The 22,037-nt window shown below is 46.6% G+C and overlaps 2 long non-coding RNA genes across 4 annotated transcripts; one reads left to right on the forward strand and one right to left on the reverse strand.

Annotated features, from left to right (window-relative positions):
* Nucleotides 1-73: 73 nt before the first annotated feature.
* On the forward strand, nucleotides 74-22,027 carry LOC138569172 (uncharacterized). Of its 3 annotated transcripts, XR_011303167.1 has the most exons (6): nucleotides 74-179; nucleotides 11,682-11,751; nucleotides 11,965-13,081; nucleotides 21,360-21,444; nucleotides 21,641-21,702; nucleotides 21,835-22,027. It is a non-coding gene; the product is annotated as an uncharacterized lncRNA (long non-coding RNA). The 3 variants fall into 3 exon arrangements; XR_011303166.1 differs by lacking the exon at nucleotides 74-179 and having other exon boundaries at nucleotides 9,041-11,751; XR_011303165.1 differs by lacking the exons at nucleotides 74-179; nucleotides 11,682-11,751; nucleotides 11,965-13,081; nucleotides 21,360-21,444 and having other exon boundaries at nucleotides 21,451-21,702.
* LOC138569150 (uncharacterized) lies at nucleotides 14,272-17,925 on the reverse strand. Its single transcript, XR_011303156.1, has 2 exons — nucleotides 16,683-17,925; nucleotides 14,272-14,501 (listed from the first exon to the last, which is right to left on the reverse strand). It is a non-coding gene; the product is annotated as an uncharacterized lncRNA (long non-coding RNA).
* Nucleotides 22,028-22,037: the final 10 nt, after the last annotated feature.

A 22,037-nucleotide genomic window follows, 5' to 3' on the forward strand; every position in this document is an offset into this window, starting at 1 on the left:
GAGGCCATCTTGAAGACTTCACCCATAGACCCCCCCGCCCCCCCCCCGAGGCTCGCAAAGCGCTACAATCTACAGTGTGGAGAAGAACATGCCCCACAGGAGTTTGTGCGGGAATTAAAACGCACCTTTCTCCAAACCACCAGGAAGGGTGTGCACGAATGATAGAGAAATCCAATCAGGTAAGTACTGTCCTGGGAAACTTCCCCCAGGAGGGCAAATCCCACACATACTGGGTTAAGCTTTCCCTGGTATCCACAAAACCCCAACCTGCATGGCAACCCTTTCTTTACCTGCTTTCAGGAGCCCAGACAACCCAATCAGGGAGGGGGGGGGGGCAAGGGTGGAGGGTTACCAAAATCCACAATTCTTAGGGTACTCTGGGAGAAGGGATAGTTATCGTTTTACCCTTCCTGAGAACAACCTAGATATGAACAGACCACCACCCAGAACGGGTGTCCCAACTGGAGCGTGGCGGCTCAGAACCCCTCATACCAAGGGTCTGGCACCCCAGAACAATAACGGAGAGAACCCTGACAATTTAACAGTTCTGGAGGAACGGGGAAGGAGGGTGTAAAGCCCTAGAAGAAGCTTCCTTCACCCGTGTGAAGCCCCTGGACACCCAGGAACCAGAACAAGTCTTTTGCCCCTGAAAATCTGGAACCCAGGGAACAGGGTGGGTAGGAGAAATGGAGAGTAAAAATGCCCATTTTGTGGAGGAAGTTGGTGTCCTCCTGTTTGAAGGGGAAGAATCCTTAAGAGGATTCTAGGAAAAAAATCTTCAGGAACAGAAGAATTCCTCCCAAAGACAAATGGGTCCCAAGAGAGCTGAATTAAGACTGGGTGGTTGTGGGGACTGATTCAGAATCGCCCATCCCTGAACCCCAGAATTGTCATACTGGTAAAAAAATAGTAGGAGGGATCCTCCCCACAAATTGGTTGTAGTGACTGCCACCCAGTAAGCAGGGGCAGCACAGGATTCCAAAATCTCCACTATTTCAGGATGCCACATTTTTATTGCAGATTCCCAGACTCCGGCACAGAAAATTGTCCAAAACTCCACTGTGTCGGAGTCCAAAATAAAGAAATTGACCACCCAGCTTGCCCAAAATGCACATTACCTTTGTCCGCTTTAGGAGAAGGGGGAGATTTTATGCCCCGGTCCAACTGCAAGGGCAGTGTACATTCTCAGCACTGGTGGACACTGGCTCCCAGGCCACTCTTCTGTCATAAAGGGCCTTTGAGCAGCTAAATTGAGGAAGAGGGGAGAGATACCAGATCACTTTCACCCCTCTTCCTGGACACCTCCAGAACTTCGAAGATGGGAATGAAATTCCTGTCAGGGGACTGCAAATTTGGAAATAAAAATGGGGTGACACAAGGTGGAACACCCTGACTACAAGGGAATAACATCCTGCGCAGGTTGTCCCCCATAATAGACTCTGTGAACAAGGTACTCTGAATTCAGACTCGCAGGCCAAAAAAATTAAAACTGGGTGTCGACCATGTTAGTTTGAATGGCATATGCCACATGGTTGAACAAAAATCTGATCATATTGCGTTTTATTTCCAGAATAATCAAATACCTGACATGACAGTAATTGCTGTATGACCACAAACTGGTGATGGGAACTCTTCTCTATTCCTGAAAATCAACCTTCCTTGCGGTTTTAAGTGGCATTCCACAATGGAAGTGTGTGGGAGTGAGGGGCCAGTAGGCCCTCCGTCCCTCCTTTTCTTAGTACTGTCAAGGCTCGCTCCCGTTCCCGCCACTTGGGGGCATGTTTTGGGGTTTATTCCCTACTGGACATTTCCTCCAAACCTTATGCTACAGTGTTGTGATGAATTGGGAGCGCTAAAACCTTATTTTCCAAGTTACTTCCCTTCCGGATCCATTCCAGGTTTTTGGCAGCCAGCATGCTACTTTAATCAAATGACTATGCTTCCCAGAATGCCTGGCTCACTGCTTCACCTCCTCCCTTGCAGGACAAGATTGGGTGGAGGATAGGCAACACCTGTGGCTGCAGGTGCAGCAGGCGGCACACCTGAGGGGTGTGCTCGTTAAGCAGCTTTAAAAGCCTCAGTTTGCTTCAGTCCAGCGCTGGTCATTGTTGCAGTGTTCCTGTTGTGACTGGTCCCTTGTTCCTAGCTTTTGTGCCTAGTTCCTGTTTCTTGTTCCTCTGCCCTGGATTTCGGATTCATGTGCTTAATTTATTTCTGCTTTCTGGATTTCCCTTTGTCTTCCTCTGTCTGCAGGCAGCCTTTCTCTGTGCTTTACCCTTTGATGCAGCCCAATTTGCCTGTGTTCTGTTTCTTTGATGCTGTCCTTTGCTACTGAAAAACTTGATGCATTAGTCTTTCCCTTTTTAGATTTAGCTTTCTGCCTTTTCTCCTTGGATGGGTGGGAAAGGTTTCCTTTTGTGATATCATTTTCCCTGCTCCTGATCCTTACTTTCTATTGGGATCCATTCCATGTTTTCCATTGCACTTCTGCATTTATTTCCCATTTGATTATTTAGGTGTGGGGTGCTGTTGTAACTAGTCCCTGTGTGAATGCCTTTTGTCTTCCTCACTATTCTATAATCACAATTCCTACTTGCTCCTTGACTTGGGTCTTATGTATTTAGTTATCCCCCACCCATTGCTGTTATAGCCTTCTGGGTCCCTGTTTGATCAACTGGGTTTGTGGGCTTAGAGCTGTCAGTATCTGTAATAGCATAGTGGGTAAGGAGTTTGCCGACTTTCCTTTCAGTCATAAGGAGGTTCTAAGTGCTTAGCCCACATCCCTTTTCATATATTGGTATTATTGTTTCACTCTATTTGCACTCCTGGGTTTTAAGTTGTTCACTGTGCGATTCCCTGCACATTTCTCTTGCCATATTCATTGCCTTCTTCCTTTCTTAACAAGTACAAACTTGGACCATGTGCCTCCAATGGTGGGAGGTGCCCCCGTTGCCCTTATGCAATGTCAGCATTGGTTGGCTCTTGTGTAGATGGGACCATAGCGCAGGACACAAGGCATCCGACTTTGTGCCCCCTTGACGCCATCTTGGTAACTAGGCCTCACTGCGATACGAGAAGGCTTCTCTCCCTTTTTCAGCGCAGCGCGCACACATGGCCCCCACCTTTTCTCTCACTGTGCCTGGAGAACTCCACGGCTCCCTTCTCATGCTGAAGCCGGACTTAATTGCAACAAAGAACAAATGTAACAACTCACTCGTCCTCTGAGATCACTGTCCTGCGTGTGAACCGGCTTAAGCCAAGCATCCATCTCCACAAATCTGTCCATGCCCTCTCACCCTCGCCATTGGAAAATTACTGCAAGTGTAACTCTGTCCCTGCAAGGTATTCTTTTGATGTAGCAAATATGTGACTCCATGATGCCTGCCAAGCAGACCCCTGACTAACATTAGACCCCTGTCACAATATATCACCTCCCAATACTAAGAAATTCCAACGTGCCTTTGAGTCTTTACAAGTCCAGACCCTAGCTTCAATCACTGCTATCATGATGGTCAAAGCTCTTTAACCTGATGCTCGATATAAACCCGTTATTGACGATGTAAATACATGTAAGACGTTTATAGGTTTACAGTGATTTGTTCAAACGAATTGCAAAGTAATTATTTAGTGCATGCGCCACAAAGAAGTATTGTTAGCTTAGTTAGTGATCACCCCACCTCGCAGCAACCCGACCTTCACCCCTCCTGGACACTGACAACAGATCACATGAAGTCCATCCTCTCAGCAAACCAATCCAGATGGAACCGTATAGTCATCGCTATGTGCCTATATGGACTAACCAATCCTGCACCGCTTTGACACCCTATACTAATTGCGTCATGTATCAGTTGTACCTTTATGATGTAACTGATATTTGTTAGAGCGCTCTCGGGCAGCGAGTTCTTTGGATGCCAATTACATAAACTATTTTTGAACTCTCACAACCTGTCCTCTTAGCCTTATTCCCGTCGGGGGAGTGTCTCATTTATTCTTTTGCCCGTCTAAAGATGGGGAGGGCGCCTACAGAAGGAAATACTTTGAATTTTATACTGATTCGCAATCTGAAAACGCAATTCTATAGTCAAAAGTGATGAGAAACCAGCTCAAAGTTTAGCTGATATTCAGAAAATTAGAGAACGGTTGTTCATCCCTATTCAGTTAAATGAGGGGAAGGAGTCTGTTCTCGTCCCCATGGGTGCGTGAACAACGGCTAGAGCTTCATCGGCAAAGCCATGTTCAGAAAGCTCCCAAAAGATCCAGCAATTCCCACATTTAAATTGATAAGTGGGAAATGGGCCTGGAAACTCCCAATTCCAAACATTTCCTGCCTAGCAGGTGTATGCTCAAAAGTTGTATAGGTAACAAAGGCATAGAACATTTTGTTGGGTCGTGTGAGATGTCCCTGCTGCATTCTATTTAGGCAGTGACCTTAATCGGTTTGCCATTAATTAGGACCTGATAAATTACAAAGCCTGGTCCCGACTAGGCGGCAATCCCATGGGCTTTGATGATTTTGAAAAAGAATTTCGGTCAGCTCAATTGCTGACTTATGCAGTGGTAGTTCAAATTGGAGAGGTCACCATCCCAGGACGTACCTGACAATTGCCACTTGAATTAAAAATTAAAAGAGGAAAGAAACTGAAAAATCCTGATGCATATGTACACCTCAAGGCCCAGGTCCAACTGCAGGGGTTGGGATAAACCCAACCCCATTAGGTAAATGTAGAACGCAACACCATTCCAATAGTGGTGGATAACAGCAACCTCAGGAGTATTACTCTGCATGCAAGCACCATTAATGGAATGGCAGTTGATGATGGACATTTTTTCCATGGATCTCGGGAATGAACTGATAGGACCAATCCCCAATGACTGTTTTGACAATGACAGACCAGATCTTCACCTGGCAAGGGGGAATTTCCTGGTGTACTCTTCCTGCCCTTACAGTGAGGAAGAGGTGACCTGTGACATCAGGCAGGATGAGGTGATATTCCAGGTCCACGATGCCTGTCTCTCTTACCTGAAACCATCTGTCCAGGTCAATACTCTAACCAGAGACCGCTCCTCCCAGCTGGAGGAGGCCGCTGAGATAGCAAAACCCAAAGTCTTTCCAGGCTTCAGGCAAATGGTTGAAGAGCGGATCAACCTAGCTGAGGCCTGTGAGACTCCAGAGCAAAAGCAAAAGTTGAAACGGGTGTTCTTAGATTTTCAATGTCTCTTTGCGGTGGACTCGTACGACTGGTCGCACCGAAATCCATACTACAACAATTCATACAGACCCTGGAATGACTACAGTGGTGACAGAAATCATCAAAAATCCATTGGGATAATTAGTCCAGTCCACAGCACCTTTAACAATCCAGTGCTGGGGATTTTAAAAACAAATGGCCAATGGAGAGACTGTGCAGACCTTAAGGAGCTAAATAAATGGGTCCACATGTCCCGATGGCCCCGCCCATACATTGACCAAGGACTGGACCAGATCCAGGGGTCAAAGGTATACACAGCCCTTGACCTGATCAATGGGTACTGGACCGTGCCCGTCAGTAAGGAGGCCCAATACAAGATGACCTTTACGGGGGTGGGGGGCAGTACTTGTGGACTCCCTTCGGATACATAAACTCTGGCAACAAATTCAACATCTTCCTGCATAAGGCCATGCCCGATTTGGGTGAAAGAGGAACCTGACCTATGTGGATGATGTCTGGATAAAAAGCTTAACTGTGGAGGAACACATAGCGGAAATCTGTTATGTTCCTACCCATTTGAAGGTTGCCGGAGCAAAGCTGTCCTTCCAAAAGGCAGAGTGGTGCAGCACCTGTGTCAACTTCTTGGAGCATGAGATAACTCCTGAGGGTCTCTGTCCCCAGGAGAAGAAAGTGGAAGCACTCCTAAAACTAAAAGACCCCACAACTCTGTGTGAGCTAAGAAGCCTCCTTGGACTGAATAATTACAGTTGGAAGTTCATTGAGGATTACGCAGAGGTCACAAGACCCCTGATCCATCTGTTGAAGGTAGGGGTCGAGTGGGGTCCAGAACAAGCCGAGGCAGTAAAGCAACTCAAAAGAAGCCTCTCACGAGCGCCTTGTCTAGCTTACCCTGTCAAAAACAAGGAGTTCTTCTTAGAGACAAGGTTCTCAAATACATGCTTGACAGCAGTATTACCTCAAAAGCACAACAAGGTCAGCAAAGTAATCTCCTATGCATGTAAGACTTTATCCTCTGTGGAAGAAAAATTCAACGATTGTGAGAAGGCACTCCTGGCAACGATGTGGGCATTGAAAAATTACCGCCTGTTCTTCCAGGGGGAAGACATCATAGTGGAGACTCAACACCAGCCTCTGCAGTACTTCCAAAGTGACAGAATCTGGGCTGAAAATGTGAGTAATTCCAGAATTACTTTGTGGATTCTGTCAATGCAAGGCTTTCCTGTGGAGGTCAGATATGGCCAAAACAAGAAGAGTCCCCTTGCGCATGGTTTGGCTGACTTGCATTATTGTGCCAGAGAAAACTGTCTCGAGGACGGAAGTCTTAAAATCCAGGACAACATGGAGGCATGCTTGAATTCCCCGCACAAAGTCTATGAAGAAGACAAGTGCCAGGGAATGCCCACAGTTCATGTGGACGGGTGCTCCTACCATGTTGATAACAACGAGGAAAAGGAACTGGTGGCCGGCATTGGGAATTCCTGGGTGAATGATGCTCTGGAACCCTCAGCTGGGTCCAAAATCGGTCCCCGCAGTAGTTCGGTGGCAGAGTGGATGGCAGTTCATCAGGCCATTCTCACTGTCGTCCAACACCAACTCCACAAACTAGTCATAATCACCATTCAGATTCTGTCTGGAACGGGTATGTGGAGAACCTGGTTAAATGGAAAACCAGAGGCATGCTATGTGCAAATAACAAACTGCTTAAACATGGTAAGATAATACAAAATATTGATGATCTGGTCACCTCTAGTGGGATAACCATCCATTGATCAAGGGTCATTCCAGAATAGAGGGGCCAGACAAAACTGGAAACGACCTAGCTGATCAGTTGGCCAAAAACAGAGCCATCCGGGGGGTTCTCCTTGAGATTGAGTCCCTGTTGGGGGAAATCTAGGTCACTGCTATCACTAGGTCCCAGACAAATGCTCACAATGAACTCTCAACTGCCCAGTGGAGTAAGGAGACCCCCAGATGCTGATTTAATCACGGCACAAAAAGGAGATCTGATTATTGGAAGATTTTATCAACACATTGAGGACCCTGAGAACTTTCCTCTGACGGATACCGATTACATTGGGAAAGAGGACCTCAGAGTGTTGACGAAGTGTCCAAAAATGCTCAGAATCCAAGATGGTTTGTTGGTAAGGAGATCAGCTCTGGCTGTGACCAGTGGGTGGTGCCTACCTCATTCCGAAGCCTGATGCTTAGTCACACCCATGATGTGGCCACAGCCGGTCATCAGGGGTTTCATACTACTCTAGAAATCTTACGGGATGTTGCATACTGGCCACACATGGGGCAGGACCTTGACCAATACTCAAATGGGTGTCTTGTGTGTGCACAATTTCAGCCAACATCATTTGCCCACCGAGCTCCCCTCCAGAAGAGAGGGGTGACGCTGCCTTGGTTAGATTTACAAGTAGATTTCATTGGGCCTGTGATTCGCTCCTCTAGGGGGAACAAGTACATGTTAACCGTAACATGCTTGTTTAACAAATGGGTGGAATGTCTCCCGGTCCCAAATTTCAAGGCAGAAACAGCAGCTGCCCTGATGATCAACCACATCTTCTCGTGTTTCGGCCTGCCCCAAAGGATTGAGTCAGACCGAGGTAGTAACTTCACCAGCGAAGTGATAAAAAAGATGTGGGAGATACTTGGGGTAAAAAGGAAACTTCACATTGCATACTACCAGTTCTCGAGTGGGGGAGTTGAGAGGTACAATAAAACCATAGTGAGCATTCTGGGCCAAGTTGGGACATCCGATTACTGCTTGTCCTGATGGCCATCATATCTACACCATCTTCTGCTACCAAGATGTCTCCATTTGAGCTAATGACTGGACGAAGGATGGTGCTACTTCAGCATCTGCTCTATAGAACACAAGAGCAGACACTGATAAACGCCTCCACAACTCATGAGTATGTTTAGAATCTAAGGAAACACCTTCAACATGCTTTTGCGTACACTCAGAGGAATCTGGAAAGGTCTGCAGAGGGGATGAAGACTCAATATGACTTAAAAACAACCAAAAAGAAGTACTAAGTAGGAGACAGGGTCTACTTGTACAATTTCCAAAGGAACCAGATCAAGGAGCGGAAATTATTACCGAGCTGGTGCGGTCCTTTTGAAATTGCAGATAAAATGTCACCTGTCGCCTACAGAATCTGCATCCCCAAAGGAGAGCTGACGAAAGAGAAATGGCTCCATATTAATCAGTTAAAAAGTTGTCACCCTAGGCACATGTTGCAGCTAATTGAGAAGCCCAGAGAAAAATCAAATAGAGGAGACATCTGGAGAATGAGAACCAGAAAAAGAAGAACCAGAAGGGAACAGCAAGGTTTAGAGATATAATCATTTAACAGGGAGTATTTTCTTCATTGTCTGGACAAAACGGATTCCCACAATAGTTATCTGTGCCTTGAGTGATTATTTGTCTTTATTATCTAAGTACTGTAATAATTAAATGCATGTGTGTCCCACTGCTGTCAATCTTCCTGGAAGGGAGTCAGGCAGTGGGAAAATGTAGTAACCGATTCTTATTTATTCAATAGATTTGTAGTGGCTGCGACCTTTATAGACCAAGGAGGCTCTCTCCGGGGACCTGGAAAGGAGAGATCAAAGAAAAAGCTAGGGGTGTCGCTCCACACCACAAAGAAAGACCTAAGGGAAATCTGCAGGTGTCGCTCCATACTCCGAGAGACAACGGGAGGATCTTGGCCTACCGCTCCCTGATGGAAGGGCTCCACCTGATGAACCCCGCTTTGCCCTACTCTCCCTTGACAAAAAGTTTCAGAAGAGTCGGGGGGGGGGGGAATTTGTGGGGGACATTCACCCACTCAACAGAATTCTCATTCATGATCAAGCTGCACGCATGCAGTCAACAGCAAAATGGCTGCGTGGGCTCCTTGGAGCACCATTGCCCTGCATCAAAACTGCGTTTTGCAGCTACACTAAATAAAAATGATGGCTACACCATCTTGCCAAACTATTGGGCAAGTTGGAATAGAGAGCACACCGATAGGCCCGCCAGTATGTGTTCTTGTGTGCACCAAAAGAGCAGATTTAAAAGCAGCGCTGCTCTGCTGCTTGCAAAAAGTTCCCATTGAAAAGGATGCTGCCCTGACGCTGTTTTCATTTATTCAACATCACACTGCTTTTATCAGTGAGACTATGCCCATCCATATCCAGATTATGCTACAGCAGAAGAGAGAATTATCTCTGCATGACAGGCTGTGTCAGGCCAGAACTGGAAAATTAACAGAAGCTTTACTTTCAGCCGCACTGGAAAAAGCTTGTCTTTTGGGTTACACAATGTCAAAAATCAATGCTTCAGAGAAAGCCTAGCTTTATGGGCATATGTCCATTTCAGTGAACTTGTGTCTTGAACAAACCGCTATATAAAAGAAACTGTCTGGGGCTGCAGAACAATATTGGGAAGTCAGATGGAAGAGAAAACCTTTTAAAAAGAGAAATCCCAGCAGCATTTACCATGTGTCAAAATGGGCTTTTGCAAACCAAAAAGAAGAACAAGTTACTCTCTTACCTGGTAACGTTCTTTCGATGGGATGGTCCGACGACGTATTCCATATCTATGACGGTAATTATCACAGCTGTGCTGCTTCGGAAAATCTTTCTGCGTCCTGCATCGATGATGTCGATACGCCGTCCTCGAGGACCTCCTCCGACGGCCGACGTCACCAGATGTTATAAGTAGGACGCACGACGCCCGTAGCCTCAGTTGTAGTTTTTCCCCAGAATGTGTGGTACCAGTCTTCTGCCAGTCTGACACACAAAGCCTTGCGGAAACGTAAGCTGCAATCACTCTGGGGCAAAATACATGGAATCCACCTAATTTGCATATGGATTGCACCAACAGAAGTGACTTAACAGAAAAAGGACATTGCGAGGAGCATCATCAGTCTTCGAAACATGGAGGCACCATGGTACCATGGTAGTGACTTTAGAATAAGTTGCCATGAGTAAGCCAAGTGGCAAATACACTTGTGGTGCAAAATACCTAAAATGCACTATTGTTATATATGGAGCAAATCTATAGTCATTAGGCTTTTTATTATAATAGTATGATAACATAAGCTTTAAAGTGAATCAGAATCACGTACAGAGCTTCAGATAAGACTCAATCTGATTAAATGAACTGCTCAGGATCGCACACTTTGGTTAAATGATGAAACTGGGATGTGGACAATTTAAGCAACTGTGCACATCTTCCCAGGTTTAGTTAATATAGATATGTATTAAGGTTTTGCTTTACATTTCATGTGCGTACATAATTATTTACAGCAGTCCCTTGGAAGCAAACCACACTACATAATAAGCTAGCCTTTCATAGTAAACTAATTGTACACTATATACATTATCATAGAACTATGTTGAGGAATGAGAGTATGACTTTGGTTTTATTCTCCCCATTCTGCATGCAAAGTCACAATAGCCTCATGCAGATTAACATGAGCCTAATAAATCCCCCTTTGGTTTTAAAGCCATAGGCATTATTTCATAAAGCATGTAGCATTATTCACCCTTCTCACTGCGGATCACTCCCCCCCCATTCCCATTTCTAAAGGGACCGAAGTCCCTGCTAATAGTCACCCCCTCCCTCCCATCAGTGCCTAATGGCTCACAGTGTATTGCTCTGTTGATACAGAGACACGTGAGGACACTCTGCTTCCTGGATCTCCTTGGGACATTGTCTTGGCAGTTGGACACCTCTACCATTCCGAAAGGGTAAGGTGTCCTGCTGCCAGGACAACAAGCATGCTTAGCAGGAATTGCTTGGCACACATTGTCCTGCCACATTTCCTGTTGGGCACCCTCTTTGAGGTGCCGAACGGGAGTGGGGTACCACTGAAAAATGTCCCGGTCTGGCCTCCGGTTCGGTATAATAATGCTTGGGATCATTTGAACACAGGAAAATATACCTTAATTTTAATGAGTCAGAATGTTGCAAGTAATTAATGAAATCAGAATAAGCAACTTAATGTGTTGTTTTAAAATTGTGCAGACATGCATTTTTTTAAATTTTATTTATTTGTTTTTGGTTTATGAGAAAACCTTTACAAAAGAAGAGTATTGAAAATTCAGATTTCATACAAAAAAATTTTTTTTCCTGCATATTTAAGAAAACAGAAAATACAAGGGTAAAATAAAAAGGGTAAAATAAAGGCTCAAAAACCAGGGATTAACTAAGTAGACTGATCCCATTGACTGGAGGGCTCGAGAACATGGCTAGTCTGTTGATAGTTCCTGGGGTAATGTGGGATGGTACCAAGTTTTCTGTCCACTTTCGGGAAAAGGTTTGGAGGGTTCACAGCCACTGCAGGTTTTGTCAGTGTTATATACTCTGCTGCAAGGCTTTCTGGTCGACCATGTTGGGTGGATAATATAACCTGACCAGCAATTGTTAGGATTAATATATGCAATTGATTTTGTTGCCATTACTTTGTGTTTTAGTGGCGGTGGTGGAGGCGGCAGGAGTGGGGGATACAGCCGATCAGGAGGATCGTACTACGATAACTGAATGGTGAGTATCTATTTGTTATTCTCTCTAGCACCAGATAAATTAATGTAACCTAAAATTGGGTCTATTGCTATACCTGCAAATTTATTACGTTTCACTAGTGGTCATTTTCTAGAGGCACTGTTACCTGTTTGTTAACGGGGTGGGTTATGTAGTTTTGGTTGTTGCATACTGTTTTCTTCAGTCTTTAAAATTGTGCCTGCTTCTTGTCCTCAGCTCTCAAGTAAAAATTCTGCCTGACTCGACATCATCCTTCCAATGGCTGTATTTATAAAGATTTTTGGATCCTCTTCTGATTGATACTTTATCGTATAGTTTACCTGCAGTGGTTGCTAGTTATCCGAGCTGGCCAACGCAATACTGAGTTTATTTTTTCACCTTGAGTTATATTATTGCCCAGTCCTGATGACACAAGAAAGATGAGATGTTTGGATGCTAAAGCTGTGGAATCTCCTGAAGTACTGATAACGTCACACTTTTTATAACATTCCCTTCGTGTTGGCAAGGGGCATGTATATAATAAAGGGTTAAGTGAAGCCCCGCCTAATTCAAGATGGCAAGATAATTGTTCATTTTTTGTAAAAAAAAAATGTCTTTTTTTTACTGGAAACAATTGCATTTTCACTGTTGTAATTTAGTGGTTACGGAATTCTTGTATCCAACTCTTGGCTTCATGAAGCCCATTAAAAGACGGTCTGAAAACAAACTTTATGCTCCTGGAATTAACTACAGCATTGCGCGGTACCGCCTTTTGGCTGGGGGGAGGGGGTGTTGGCGTCTGTCCATGTCAATCATCACTGGTAATGCGTTGATGCATGCTATGGCGACAGTGGCCCTAACTTGCGCTTTTCTGTACAGGGCGGGAGGGACTAGCCGGTTTCTAAACCATGTTTGTATTTGAGCATTGCTTTGTATTGGTATCGTTGGGCATGGCTTTACATGGCGGTGTCTGGCAATTATATCAGCATTGTTCACAGTGCCATTTGTGCCAGTAGTAAAATATGTATGTACGTCCTGCGAGACTTTGCCACCAATCGACTGGCTGCCCAGTCTGCTAGATGTGCTCAGGTATGGGAGCTGTGCGCCTGGCGCCGGGTGGTTCTCTACAAATGTCTAAGCACCATCTAACGCTGTGAAAGCGTTAACATGATATAACACGTGGTGAGGTAACTAAATGTAATTGGGCTGCAAGTAACTATATTTATATATATTAGTGTCAGCTGGAAATTAGGCTCCTTAATTGTGGTCTGGGGTTACTTGCATCTAGCTGAACTGGATCGAAATCCAGACAGGATGAAAGCTGGAGCTCTTACCACGGACATTCTCCTGTTATGCCCTAGTCAAAAAGGAAGATCATCCTGGAATCATTCTGGAGTCATCCGATGACTCCATTCTAGAGTCATCCATGGAGAGTTTAGGAAGATCATCCCAAGTCTGCGTACAAGCCAAAATATTTAATGAGATGATGACTCTAGAGTTATCACAGAAACTACTCCAGGATGAGTTCGGATTACTTCCAGTGATGATCTTGGATTACTCCAGGATGACTCCATGACAACTTCATGATGAGTGGGGGATTACTCTAGGATGACTCTGACAACTTCAGGATGACTCCATGACAACTTCAGGATGAGTGGGGGATTACTCTAGGATGACTCTGACAACTTCAGGATGACTCCATGACAACTTCAGGATGAGTTGGGATTACTCCAGGATGACTTCAGGATGAGTTGGGATTACTCGAGGATGACTTCGGAATACTCCAAGACAACTCCAGGATGACTTCATGACAACTTCAGGATGACTCCACGACAACTTAAGGATGAGTTTGTATTACTCCCGGATGACTTCGTATTACGCTAGGATGGCTCCATGACAACTCTAGGATGGGTGGGGATTACTCCAGGATGGTTCCATGATAACTTTAGGATGGGTTCTGAATTGTAAATGATTAATGCAGACTACTCCAGGATGAGTTTTAATGATTTCAAGATGCTTCCAAAAGATTTAGGAAAAGTGGTGGATTACCCCAGGATGTATCCCTTTTGAGTAACATTGGTGGCATTACTTTACAATGACTCTAGTTAGACTTCTAGATAGTTTACAGGGAAAATAAAATTATATGGAATTTTGCAGGTGTCACTTCATCTTTGCTAGAGCACACGTTAACTAAGTTCCCTCGATTTAGTGCACACAACTACAAACACCCCCACTTCCCAGGTCACAAACCAACCTGTAAGCTCCCTCATTTCAATTCTCACCTCTAGCCAGCATGGCCTCACCCCCAATAAACTCCCACAATTGCAAAGCACTGCACTAAAATACACTCTTCCAGCAGCCTACACAGAATCTGTTAAAGGTCTACCCGCATGACAGACTGCCGCTAGTCACTTCACCCAATATCAATAAGAGCAGCTAACAATTACCCAGTTCATATTATGATTGTAGCAGCTATAAATTGTTGATATTTTAATATAGTATTGCTCTTGTTATAAGATATCTTCAATCAAACATAGGCTCAGAAAGTGTTCAGCATTTTTTTATTCAACAAATTCGGTTTAACAGCATAGCTGTATTCCATAAGAATGAATAGGTTTGAAAAAAAAACAACAAATATCATCGATCCTGCATTTCAAAATGCAGAGTCTTCCTTAGGCCTCTTCTGGCATTGCAAATTTTGGTGGCGAGCTTCCTTATCACCCAGCCGTCCATAGTAGGCCAACTGTTAGCCTTGCAGACAGATCTCAAAGATTCTACAAAAAAAGAAAGGATATATGAACCTAAATGGACATCTGAATAGGCATTGTTAAATTCCTTATTGTAGAATACATACCAGATTAATGTTAAAATGTCAATTTACAAATGCATCACTACATTTAAATGCATTTGTACACAAAGGATGAAACGGGCTTAAAGATAGATTTGAACTGAAAATGAATTATGGTTTTCTGTGGCTGCATTCAGAATTTTATTGTCTTTAGTGTAGCTATATTGATTTATATCAGTTAGAAATAGAAGGCATAAGTGAAAATGGGGAAATAGTCTTTCAAACCCTTTGCTAATTAACTACCTCCCCTTTTGCCCATACCATTCTTACACCCCGATACATATCTACCAACAACGCGCACATATCTTGTACCCACACTCACACTCCCATCTGCACAACCTCTGCCACCCACCCGGCTACTCGATAACTTCCTCTATGCAGTTGAAGGGGCCAAAAAGTATTAAAAAAAACAAGAAAAAAAAAAACATGTTAAAAGAAATACAAATTTGAGATACTCTTCTTAAAAAAGGTAGCATATTTGCATTGGGGTAACAGACTACTTCCTCCCAAGAGTTCACTCTTGTTTTCTTTATCCATCCTACTTTCTTTGCAAATGATATATGGCATTTATAATGCGTCTATACACAAGTGTTCGAAATGCGACGAGGCAGGGGAGGGGGAACAGAGGGAAGACAGACAACGATCTTACTAGGCCAGGTGTCATTCAGATCGCACAAGTGCATGGGAAGGGGAAAAGTGCGAGGGGAAGGGAGAGGGGAAAAGTGCAGTACATGGGAGAGGGAGAAAAAGTGCAGTACATGGGATAATAGAATAAATAAGAAAAATAAAGGCGGGATGATGGCAAGTGCAGGGTAAGAGCAGACATAAGTGCTGGTGGGGGACTGTAGGGATACAGAATACAGTTCCCAGGTGCGGGGGTTGCCAGTGCAGGTGTGTAAATGGCGGGGCCTAGGCCCAAGGTCTCAAAGGGTGGCCAGGTAGCCAGTGCAGTTTCAGCCAAGAATTCAGCAGGGGATGGGGGGGGGGGGAAAGGTTTTGAGGTGCTTCCGGAACTGGAGATGGTTCTCCTCAAGTTTCAGGGAAGCAGGAAGGCTGTTTCAGGAGGAGGCCCCTGCCGAGGAGAGAGATCTACCACCAACTCGTTGCTTGGAGAAGCGAAAGACCCTGAGGGAGTTGGAGGCGGATGATCAAAGAGCTCGAGAAGGAAGATTTTTGGGAAGAGAAAGTTGAAGGTATTGCGGCCCCAGGCCCAAGAAGGCCTTGTGGACAATGCAGAGGGTGTTCAACTTAATCCTTGCAGCCACCTCGAGCCAGTGCAGAGATTTCAGTCCTGGAGAGATACGATCCCTGGGCTTGAGGCCAAGGACAAGTCTCGCAGTCCTTCTGGATAAATTGCAGAGGGCGGAGAGTAGAGGCAGGCAGACGTGACTCTCAACCTGTTTGACGGATACCTGCAGCAGGTGCATTAACCCACTACACCATGAAAGGAACCCTAAACTGCGGAAAGGAAAAGACGTCTAGCTGTTTGTGAGCCATTTTTCTTGTTTGGCTCATTTATCTCATACAGAATCACAGCTGCTGATACAGTGGCAGGGCTTTTAACGGGATAAGTTTGGGGGCTGCGTCGCCCCTGAAGTTCCCTTCAGGTCAAGCCGAGCACTATGTCAAGAATTGATGTGGTGTTCACGGGCGCCGCATGAGGTTGCTTGCTCCACTCTGGAACAAAGCCCTGACTCGGCTAATGCGTATCATTGGCCAGCAGACTCCATGATTTGACAGACACGGTGAATAGCTCAGTCGGTTGAGCACCTGTGAAAAGAGATTTACGTTCAAACAACTGGCTTGAGCTCCTTTTTAGGATTTCCTTATTCTGAGGTTGATGTTGTGAATGTTATTGAGTTTAGAGACGCCCTCAGCGACACCAATCACTTAAGCGCCGAGAAGCAGGCTAGTTTCTGGTTTGCAAATGTATACACTGGCATGACACGAACATGTGTGTGTTTGTTCAAAAGGGAAGTAACCACGTCCCCCATCTCTGAAACTCCCACCCCTTGCCCCTGGGTGCGTTATTCCTGTCCCCTGGTGGAGGGGGCGCATAGTAGGTATGCTTGCCCTGGTGGAGAATTAAAATAGAAAGCGCTCTCACCACCCAGTAGCAGCTTCATGGCTCCTCTCCCTCCTCGGTGGGTGGTCCAGTCCTTCTGTAACACAGGAGGGGGTGTGGGAGGGAAGGAAAAACAGGTCAAGTGGGCGCACATATGAGCAGACCCAGCCTTGCCCCCTCTGCCAATCCAATTCAACCTCACGCCATTATTTTGATCGGCTTTACCTGTTTTGTACATCACAAGGCAAACCTGAGCAAACATGCATATCGCACAGAAACGGTCTTTTCGAAACAAGGCACTAGTTCCAATGTTGGCAGAAAAAGGATCTGAAAGTGATTTGACAAGGATCACACCGAGTTGAAGTGGAGATAGGACTAGACTCGGTCTGCTTGGTCCAGAGCCAGCACGCTGGCAGACTGGCCACTGCACCACTTGCCGCCCGCAAAATACACACCCTGATAGAGGCATCTTGCCAGGTTGAACACATCCTACAGAATGCTGTGTTATTGTGGGCACGAGGATGAGTATCTCGGCAGGGGGCACTGAGTCTGGTGGTCAGGAGGGCATGATAATGGGAAGTCTCCCTGGTTTGGAGCCGTCCCTGCATGCAGGCAGGCACCTTGCCCCCTGACTGCAGAGGCACTTAAGAGCCGCAGCCTGAGAGGGGCAGCTGTCCACGTGCTCTTTAACATTTGAAGAGTTTAACAGTATACCCTACCAAAAAAATCTGGATTGAAAGTGGATTGCTACTGGATTTTCCCAAACATTTAAATCCTCTTTAAATCCTCTTTAACTCCAGAAACTCCCATTGTACTCAGAGGATTGCTTTTGGCTTCTTTTTGGCTTCATGCACCCTTAAATATGTTAATTAGCAATCCTCAGTGGAATGCAATCCCAAAACAATCCAAGCAATCCAATCCCCAAACAATCCACTAAAAATCCCAAAACAATCCAACCCCCAAACAATCCACTAAAAATCCGAAAACAATCCAATCCCCAAACAATCCACTAAAAATCCAAAAACAATCCAATCCCCAAACAATCCACTAAAAATCCAAAAACAATCCAATCCACAAGCAATCCAATCCACTAAAAATCCACTCCCCAAACAATCCTATAAAAATCCAAAAGCAATCCAATCCCCAAACAATCCACTACAAATCCTAAATCAATCCAATCCCCAAACAATCCTATAAAAATCCAAAAGCAATCCAATCCTCAAACAATCCACTACAAATCACAAAACAATGCAATCCCCAAACAATCCTATAAAAATTCAAAAGCAATCCCTAAATAAATACAAAAGCAACGGATTACATCCAGTTTCCTTTTGGCTTAATGCACCCTCGTAGAGATCCAAAAGCAATGCAATGCAATCCCCAAATAAACCTTTAGAAATCCAAAAGCAATTAATGTAGTCACCAAATAATCAAAAAAACAAAGCAACCCCAAAAATATCCTTTAACAATATAGGCATTGTTTCGGTTTATGAGCTGGAAATAAATTTAGGAGTTTTACAAAAATAATGTTTACTATAATCCTGAAAAGAAACGCTTAAAAAACACATTCGGTGCACCTTGTTGAATTGGGCTTTAAAAGCCTCACTGTGGCTTAACTGCTGCCCATTTTAGAGAGTTGCATTTTGAATTGTTTAGAACTATAGTGATGACTTATTAGGTCAGTCATTTAGGTAAAATGGCCACGAAAGTCAGGACCATGTAATGGCATATTAACTATATTTAAAAAAAAGCAACATTTTTTTTTCACTACTATATTTATTAAAAAGAGGCAGAGATTCAATCGGACACTGTGTACATAGCACAAAAACACGACTGTAGCAATCCAAAACATGGGTGCTTTACAATTAAAAAATGGGTGAGAGGACCCAGAACCAGTCCAGAAAGTCACACGAGTCCGGTGGGGGCCCAGCCCAGGGACCAAGCGAGTCCGGTGGGGGCCCAGCCCAGGGACCAAGCGAGTCCGGTGGGGGCCCAGCCCAGGGACCAAGCGAGTCCGGTGGGGGCCCAGCCCAGGGACCAAGCGAGTCCGGTGGGGGCCCAGCCCAGGGACCAAGCATCCCCTCTTGTCATGTCACTCACGATTTCTCACTCTACTCACATGATATGATAATTTCTTTATAGCACGCCTATACACAATGTGTTTCAAATCGCTTCGAGGCAAGGGAGAATACAATGACACTCTTACAGGCCATGAACAGTAAGAGTTTACTCAGCCTGACGACATGTCAGATAGTGCAAAAGCTACGACATAGATAAGGAAGGGAGGGGGAGAGTGGGAAGGAAACGAAACAGTGGGCTAGTCAAGCATAGGCATAGTCTAGTGTACATCATTGCAATGGGCAGCACAGTGGGCTAGTCAAGCATAAGCTAGTGTACATCAATGCAGTGGGCAGCACAGTGGGCTAGTCAAACATAGGCATGCTTAGCTTATAGAGTAATTTAGTTGCTCTGCCAGTAAGATAAGAAGCGTGGGTGGGTAGGCTAACACAGTTTGACTGGTAGGGTAGAAACAGTTTGGCAGGTAGGCTATTGCGAAATACTACCAGTGGTAGAGACACAGTTAGTTCTATGTTGGTACTGGTACAATGGCTATATTATATATGTGAGAGAAGGAGTGACGTTGAATTTAGCGTGCTGGGAGCAAACCTATATCAAGTGGGTGTACAGGCTGGGGTGGCGGTAACAACCATAACATAGGCGGGTGAAAAGCCACTGGCTATTGTTGGTATGTATCCAGAACGTGAGGCGGGGCAAGACTGGATTCCGGCGTTATTCTGTAATTCAACCGGACATAGCTGCTTGGCCAGAAATGGTGCTGCGTGTCCATTGACACGTGTAGGTGTCGTAGCAAGAGAGAATATGACAGATTGCGGGTAGTGGCAAGAGGAGCCTTAGCACTAGCAGGACGGAGGGGCCGCAAAGGGTAGTGTGGGGACAACATAAGTAGAAAATTAGAGCAGCAATCGCATGTGTAACACACAGGAAGGGTGGCAGAGCCCAAAAATAAAAAACTATCAATACAGGTAGGGCAGCAAAGAACTGCTTGTTCGGTATGTGTGAGCAGAACAGCCTGCATACACACACAAGCAGGGAGAGACACTTAACACAGCACGGCAGGGCCATAACAAGCTGCATCAGATCGCAACACAGGAGGAAGAAGGCTGCGAGCCAGCCAGTGCCTAGACTCCGAAACATCTGCATGGAATGTCCAGTTCAGGGACTGCAGACTCCAAGGCCTGGGAAAAGGCCATCGGATGAAACAGCAGCACACTGGGCATCGGAGGGGTGGGGGGGGAATGGCACACTGGGCATCGGAGGGGTGGGGGGAATGGCACACTTGGCATCGGAGGGGGAATGGCAGTACAGGGTAACGGAGGGGGTGGGGGGGCCTAGCAGTACAGGGTAACGGAGGGGGTGGGGGGGCATTGTAGTAGAGGATAACGGCGGGCTGGGGGGCTAGCAGGGTAACGGTGGGGGGCTAGCAGGGATCGGAGGGGCTGAGGGGGCTAGCTGCACTGGGTAACGGAGGGGGTGGGGGGATAGTAGCACACTGGGCATCGGAGGGGTGGGGGGGAATGGCAGTACAGGGTAACGGAGGGGGTGAGGGGGGGCCTAGCAGTACAGGGTAACGGAGGGGGTGGGGGGGCCTAGCAGTAGAGGATAACGGCGGGCTGGGGGGGCTAGCAGCACAGGGTAACGGTGGGGGGCTAGCAGGGATCGGAGGGGCTGGGGGGGCTAGCTGCACAGGGTAACGGAGGGGGTGGGGGGGCCTAGCAGTACAGGGTAACGGAGGGGGTGGGGGGGCATTGCAGGATAACCGCGGGCTGGGGGGGCTAGCAGCACGGTGGGGGGCTGGCAGGGATCGGAGGGGCTGGGGGGCTAGCTGCACAGGGTAACGGAGGGGGTGGGGGGATAGTAGCACACTGCATCGGAGGGGTGGGGGGGCCTAGCAGTACAGGGTAACGGAGGGGGTGGGGGGGCCTATCAGTAGAGGATAACGGCGGGCTGGGGGGCCTAGCAGTACAGGGTAACGGTGGGGGGCTAGCAGGGATCGGAGGGGCTGAGGGGGCTAGCTGCACTGGGTAACGGAGGGGGTGGGGGGATAGTAGCACACTGGGCATCGGAGGGGTGGGGGGGAATGGCAGTACAGGGTAACGGAGGGGGTGGGGGGCCTAGCAGTACAGGGTAACGGAGGGGGTGGGGGGGCCTAGCAGTAGAGGATAACGGCGGGCTGGGGGGGCTAGCAGCACAGGGTAACGGTGGGGGGCTAGCAGGGATCGGAGGGGCTGAGGGGGCTAGCTGCACTGGGTAACGGAGGGGGTGGGGGGATAGTAGCACACTGGGCATCGGAGGGGTGGGGGGGAATGGCAGTACAGGGTAACGGAGGGGGTGGGGGGGCCTAGCAGTACAGGGTAACGGAGGGGGTGGGGGGGCATTGCAGGATAACCGCGGGCTGGGGGGGCTAGCAGCACGGTGGGGGGCTAGCAGGGATCGGAAGGGCTGGGGGGGCTAGCTGCACAGGGTAACGGAGGGGGTGGGGGGATAGTAGCACACTGCATCGGAGGGGTGGGGGGGGGGCTAGCAGTACAGGGTAACGGAGGGGGTGGGGGGGCCTAGCAGGGATCGGAGGGGCTGAGGGGGCTAGCTGCACTGGGTAACGGAGGGGGTGGGGGGATAGTAGCACACTGGGCATCGGAGGGGCGTATTGGGAATGCTTTGTATCTACGCGATTGTTCAGTGAAGGCGCTGATCTTGACTAGTTCAGAAGTGCGACTGTAACCAGGTAACAGTTGGCTCACAATTGAAAAATAATCCTTGACTGATGCACTGTTTGCTCGGATTTTGAGGCTGTATTATCAAAGTGAACACTTGTATATCGATATGTCGCCCCCCCCCTTCGTGCACGGGTGAAGCTGTGGTCCGGTTTCTTTTGGGGTGGCGGTGGGAGTAAATATTTAACTATGGCGTTTATTTGACAGATTTGTGAAGGGCACGAATGGTGTGGACCTGAGATGCCTAGAAGAGGAACGACTCGCAGACGGTAAGGCTAATGGGTGTATTTGACAAGTGTCTCTCGCCATATACCATTATCCTTGGTATTGAGTTACTGGAGTACTTGGCAAGCGGAAGATGTGACTACTGAAAGCGGTTTTTTTAAACTCCATTTATATAGGTCCATCTTGAGGGGCTGGCCAGAGCTGCAACAAATGGGGATTGCGAGCATCTAATGAGAAACGGCCAAGGCTCTCCGCTGTGAACCAGTTGCTGAGAGTGGAATATCTTGTAAAGCTGCGTTCTCACTAAATTGTACGATGGGATAATTGTTGCTTACTGTATTGGACATAAAATAAAGTATTCGAACGGAGCGCCTAAACA

This window comes from Ambystoma mexicanum, chromosome 1p (assembly GCF_040938575.1).
Source record: "Ambystoma mexicanum isolate Mex_15411 chromosome 1p, UKY_AmexF1_1, whole genome shotgun sequence".
NCBI classification, from domain to species: domain Eukaryota; kingdom Metazoa; phylum Chordata; class Amphibia; order Caudata; family Ambystomatidae; genus Ambystoma; species Ambystoma mexicanum.